Source organism: Lissotriton vulgaris, chromosome 9, assembly GCF_964263255.1.
Source record: "Lissotriton vulgaris chromosome 9, aLisVul1.2, whole genome shotgun sequence".
NCBI lineage: Eukaryota > Metazoa > Chordata > Amphibia > Caudata > Salamandridae > Lissotriton > Lissotriton vulgaris.
The window spans coordinates 201,281,219-201,287,780 of NC_141697.1; positions in this window are offsets into that span (position 1 = coordinate 201,281,219).

Consider the following 6,562-nt stretch of genomic DNA (forward strand, 5'->3'; position numbering starts at 1 on the left):
CGCCAAACCATTTCGACACCTCTCATTTGGCGGCTGCCCTTTGATTGAAAGGCACCTCCCGGCATTTTATCACTATATTTCTGTTGCCACCCACGCAGTAGATATGTTCTAATCACGATAGTGATATGCTGGTATGATTCCACACGTGGATATTATGATTGTTCCTAAATAATCATGAATATATATGTTACATGTGGTACAATCCATTTTGTCTACCCCTGTGTGTGACCCCTTCCTGTTTTTTGTTTCCCTGTCTTTTCACAGGTTTTTTCAAAAGTGAAAAACGCACCTTTTTGCACGAGATCCTTATTTACGATCTCTAAATTGAACTAGGGCAGGACGCTCCTTAGCGTGGGCGGACCACCCAGTTCAAATCACCTACGGTCCTGACGAAAACCCTTGAATCCATGTTTGGGTTGAAACATGTAGACCTTTTTAAACAATAGTTTTGTACATTCACATTCACATAGCACACTTTCGCTATTTTTATATATTTTAACACGACTTTTTGACACCAAAGCCTTCCTAATTGGGCAAAGGTGCCACACTTTATATTTACTAAGGGTTCAAGCGCTCAAGAATAAATACTTGAAGTGAGTAGTGTTGGCCCTTTTTAATACACAATTTTGATAGTCTTGTACACATAAAAACGAAACCAGCTCCACTGTAATCAGGTGTCGCAGCACACCCTGTAGGCACTCGGCCTATGGGGTGGGACCCCGATGATGAAGCATGTCACCAACTAGGTTGGTGAGTGAGGGGTCTTCTATAAGGATATGCTCTATCCAGTAACAGGTTGGGGCAAAATGTGCTAACCAGAGCACTAGTGCTCATTGTAAGAGAGTTACCTTTCTCTCTACCCACGAGGGTTTACTCCTTTATTGTTTTTTCAGATTAATTGGGGGACCAGGAGTTCCCACCTCACATAGTGCCTAGCATTATTATTTTCCCCCTCTCTCTCTCCATTGTTGTGAAAATATTTCTTCTCTCCCACAGGGGAAATCCGCCGGTGATGATACACTTCCAATGGAAATTTATAAATGCTGTAGCGAGGAACTGTTACCTACATTGTGCTCGGTGATTAATCAAATTGGAAACACAGGCAAAGCCCCTAACTCCTGGAAAACTGCCAAAATTATCTTTTTTTAAAAAAGGATAAGTCACCTTTTGAGTGTGGGTCTTACAGGCCCATCTCCTTGATAAACGCTGATGCTAAGGTTTATTCCAAGTTACTAGCCATGAGATTAGCCCCGCTAATGCCTAAATTAGTTAGTCAACACCAACACGGTTTTGTGATGGGCAGAGATACGACAGCACATGTTAACACTGTTATTACTGCATTTGACGTTGCCAATACTAATTCCTCCCCACTCGGTATGGTGTTATTAGATGCAGAAAAAGCATTCGACCGAGTGGGGTGGGATTACCTCTGGGCTGTTTTAAGGAGAATGGGCTTTGGGAAACAGTTTCTAACCAGGATTCAGGTACTGTATGATTCCCCCAATGCAAAAATAGGATATGCCAATTTAATTTCTAATAGCTTCCCGCTTTTAAGAGGTACACGTCAAGGGTGCCCCGTGTCTCCACTTTTGTTTGCTCTTTCAATGGAGCCTTTTATTAATGCGATACTGACTCAAGAATGTATTAAACCATTTACTCATGGTGATAACTCTCTCAAAATTACTGCGTATGCAGAGGATCTGGCAATTTACATACTGATGTGCCGAAACCCATAGCTGGGATCATTATGGAAGCTGACGAATTCGGCTCGGTTTCGGGATACAAATTAAATTTGAATAAAACGCAAATTGTTGTCCTGGCCCCAGTTTTGGGGGTATGTCATACAGCGAACTACCTGGGTATTAAAATAACATCTAACTTAAAGAAATTATGGCTCTAAACTATGATACTTTACTGAAGGAGACAAGAGGGCTTCTCAAAAAATGGCACAAGGTTCCCTTAAATTTGCTTGGATGAATCAACCTTATAAAAATGAACATCCTGCCTAAATTTTTGTATTTATTTAGGTCTATCCCTCTTTTTGTTAACAACTTATTCTTTAAAAAACTGGATGGTATTCTAGGCAGCTATATCTGGGGCTACAAGAAAAATTGCAGATCTCTTTCTCTTCTCAAACTAACAGCTATTAAGGGCGGCCTTGAATTCCCCAATTTTAAATTTTATTTTTACGCTTCTTTTCTGGGTCGGATACGTAGCATTTTTCCCTCTAGCTACCCTTATTTTTTTACACCAATTTATGCTTGGGGCAAACTCTGTACAATTTCTAGCTAGAAGCAACAACCCGAACTACTTTAAACGAGTGAAGTTTAAGACCGCTAAATATGTGGTTCATATATGGAATACCATCATGGCTGTCAATAAAATTATGTTTTTTCACCCTAAGCTAAGCATGTGGAATAACTCAGGCTTACCTGAGACTTTTAGCGATCCAATAGTTAGAATATGGGCTAATCATAGTATAAACCAACTTTCTGACCTATACGGTGCATCAGGCTTTTTAACATTTGATACCTTAAGAATACTTTATAAACTCCCGGAAAATGCGCTATTGAAGTACACACAGATACGTGATTTCTTTGTGAATAAAATGAAATTAAAGGAAATTTTAGACTCAGAAATATGGACTTGTATTGACGGGGAAACAAATAAAGATATAATTAGCTTGGGGTATAAATGCCTCTGTCAATCTAAACCTGATGACTGTATTAAACTTGCACAGAAATGGACCACTAATTTAGGAATTCCCATCTCCCCGCATAACATCTCCACTTTTCTTCATAACAGCAACTCTTTAACTCACTCTTCTAGCTTGAAACTCCAATCTTATAAGACTGTATGTCAGCTATACTACACACCGCTTCACTTTTTTAAGTGGTCAGGGAACAATGCATTATCTGAACGTACAAAATGCCCAAAATGTGACCTACTAGCTGCTGATTTAGTGCATATAATTTTCTCATGCCCGGCTTTGCAAACATTTTGGGCCGAAATAGAAAAAGCGCTGAAACTGAATAAAATGATCTTCGGTAAACTTTCTGCCGAGATGATAATTTTGGGAATACAACCAAATACTGCTATCTACAAGGACTTAATGTTTATTTTTACTTCCTGTGCTAGATTGATAATTTCTAGGGCTTGGATCTCAGACAAACCACCATTGGTAACCGAATGGTGGCTCTTGAAAAATGAGATATCTGATATGGAATATTCCTCCGCAAAAATTCGAGGGAAACGATACTTGAAGAAAGTGGATAAAATATGGGGTATCTTGTTTCCTCCTATCGAATGAACGACTTTTTCTTTGTTAAATTAGATCTGGGAATAGCTCCTATTTTCCTTTACTTTATTATTTAAGGACCCGGATTTACAGCCTTTCCGCGCAGGATATTAACTGTTTAGCACTAATCTGAATATGTTGTTTAGTAAACTCGATGGATGACATGTGCTGATTAAGGATGCTGTTTGGCTAAGATAACTACGAACCCGGCTATTAACGTTTGGGAATCCTTATTCAGTTGATTAATTTTTGGTTTAAAAGCTGGCTGCGAGCCCATTTGATGCGTTTCAAGATGAAACTGACGTATTTTTCTCTGATGTACTGTAAATCCTTTGCCTATTCGCTATTTGATTAAGTCTTTAAGGAATTGTATGTACTACAATTTTTTATTCTTTGATAGTGCTTTATTTTTGTAAGGAATGATTGCTTGTGCTGTCAATACATTTTTTTTAAAAAGAGACATATATATGCATGCTTCTAACAATATGGAGAGACTTGTATTTGACTGATGTAATAGTCTTCTGCTTTATATTTTGTTAGGCCCAACACTTTTGCAGTTATGAAAACACCCAAGTACTATCCTTGCAATGTTCTAATTATCCAGGCACTACATATGCACTGCATACTGTAATCACTTAGGCATTACTGCTGCACTCATGCAATCACCCATGCACTACCTATCCACCACTCATGCAATCACCGAGATATATTCAATTAACTCTTTCAGGCATGTAGCCACTACTCATGCACTTATAAAATCACCCAGCCACTGCCTTTGCACTACTTCAATCACGGAGCCACTATTCTTGTACTTATGTCATTACAAAGCCAGTAGTCACGCTGTTAAGTAATCAACCAGGCACTACCTTTGAACTCCTTTATTCACTCAGGTGCTACAAGAGTAGTCCTGAAATAATCAGAAAAGTACCCGTGCTCTTATAAAATCACCTAGTCACTTCCTTTGTAGTCATGTGAATCACCAAATAGTACTCCTGTAGTCATGCAATCACTCAGGCATTACCTATGTACTCCTTTAATCCCCCAGACATTACCCTTTAACTATGGAATCACCAATGTATTAGGTATACAGTGCTTCATTCAGCCAGCCACTATCTTTCCACTCTTTCAATCATGCGGGCACTACTCTTGTACTCATATAATCATTCAGCCAGTACTCATGCACTTATACAAATACTCAAGTACTACCAATGCAGTCTACCAATGATGTAGGCACTATACATGCATTGCTGTAATCACTCAGGCATTACTGCTGCACTCATGCAATCACCAAGGTATTACCCATGCACTCCTTGAATCATGTATTCACTAATCATAAACTTATATAATCATCCAGGCACTACCCATCCACTCATGCAATTACCCAGGCATTAACCTTGTAGTCATGGAATTACCTAAGCATTATCGTTGCAGTATACAATTAGACAGGTATTACCAAAGCACTTCTTAAATCATCTAGCTACTACATATGCATTTATGTAATGACCCAGGCACTAGGCCTTTCCATTTTGAGTCACCCACCCAGTATCTATGCAGTTATAAAATAACCCAGGAACTATCTATGCACTCCTCCAATCACCCAGGCACGCCCACACATTACTCCTGCACTTATGCAATCACCCACACTTTACTTATGCACTCTACCAATCTTCTAGACATTACCCCTGCACTTATGCAATCACCCAGGCATTACCCATGCACTCTTTCAATTACTTAGACAGTACATACGGACTCTTTACCTCTATTCCTTCTTTCTGCACTTCTTTTGTGTCTTTCTGCATCTGTCGCTTCTTTCTGCACCCCTTTTAGGTCTTTCTGCACCCCTGTTTCCTCTTTCTGCATCTCTGTTGCCTCTTTCTACACCTCTGCTCATTCTTTCCAGACTTCTTTTGTTTTTTTCCTGTACATCTCGTGCTTCCTTCTGCATCCTTTATGCCTCTTTCTGCACCCCTCTTCTCTCTCTTTGCACCCCTCTTGCCTCTTTCTGCACCTTTGTTGCTTCTTTCTGCATTCATTTTGTTTTTTTTACACCCCATTTGCTTTTTTCTGTACCCCTCATGTGTCTTTCATACCCCCCTTTGCTCTTTCTGCACCCCTCTTGCCTCTTTCTGCACCTTTTTTCCTTTTTTTCCTTTTTTTCCGCACTTCTATTGTTTCTTTCTGAACCTCTCTTGTTTGTTTTTGTATCCCTTTTGCGCCTTTCTGCACCCCACTTGCCTCTTTTTGCATGTGTTTTGATTCTTTATGCACTTTTCTTGCATCTTTCTGCACCTCACTTGTCTCTTTTTGCAATGCTGTTGCCTCTTTCTGTAGTTCTCTTGCTTCCTTCTGCAGTTCACTATAACTCTGTCCCCTCTTTCTGCACCTCCCTTGCCTCTTTCAGTATCCTTTCACTCCTCCAATCACCCTGTCAGAATCTATACACTCATCCAATCACTTAGGTAGTACCCAGGCACTTATAAAATCACTCAGGCAGTTCCTATGTGTTCTTGTAATCCTTCAGATATTATTTTTCAACTTATGCAAACACCCAGACATTTCATGTTTGGTTCTCTAATCATCTAGATATTATCTCTTCACTCATGACTGTGTCGGGATATATGCATTCCTCTAATGACTTTGCTAGTACTCATGCAGTTATAACATTACTTAACCATTACCCATACACTTATGCAATCACCCAGACAGTACCCTTGTACTCCTCCAATCATCCAAGCAGAACCTTTGTTCTCATCTAATCACCCAGGGAATACAGAGTGCACATCAAATTTGATTTGAATAGCGGAAGAGAAATGTTTTAATTGTGCTCTGTGGTTCTGTTGTATAGGTTGTGATGTCTTCTATTTGTAGGAATTCTGCAGTGTCTGACATACATTTGGAGTGCAATTAAAAATATTTTTCATTGATATATGACAATATTTGTATATAATTATTTAATTATTACTAAATGATTTTACGAAGGTATTTAAACTTTTCTTTCTTTTCAGATACTCCCCATTATTATTAATAAAGATTGAGTATTGCAAAAAAGATCAAAAGAAAAGAAAGAAACAGTATTATTTAAAGGAAAGAGAAAAGGAGAAATTAGATAAAGTACATTATGTGTCATCGAAGAAAAAGGCTTCCGGTCAGAGAATTAACAAATTTGTTAAAAGAGTTTTAAGAAGATAACACATTTTCAAAATGGAGAAAATAGAAAGAAATGTACTACAAGCAAACAGAAGCCAAAGAAAAAGGAAAAATTAA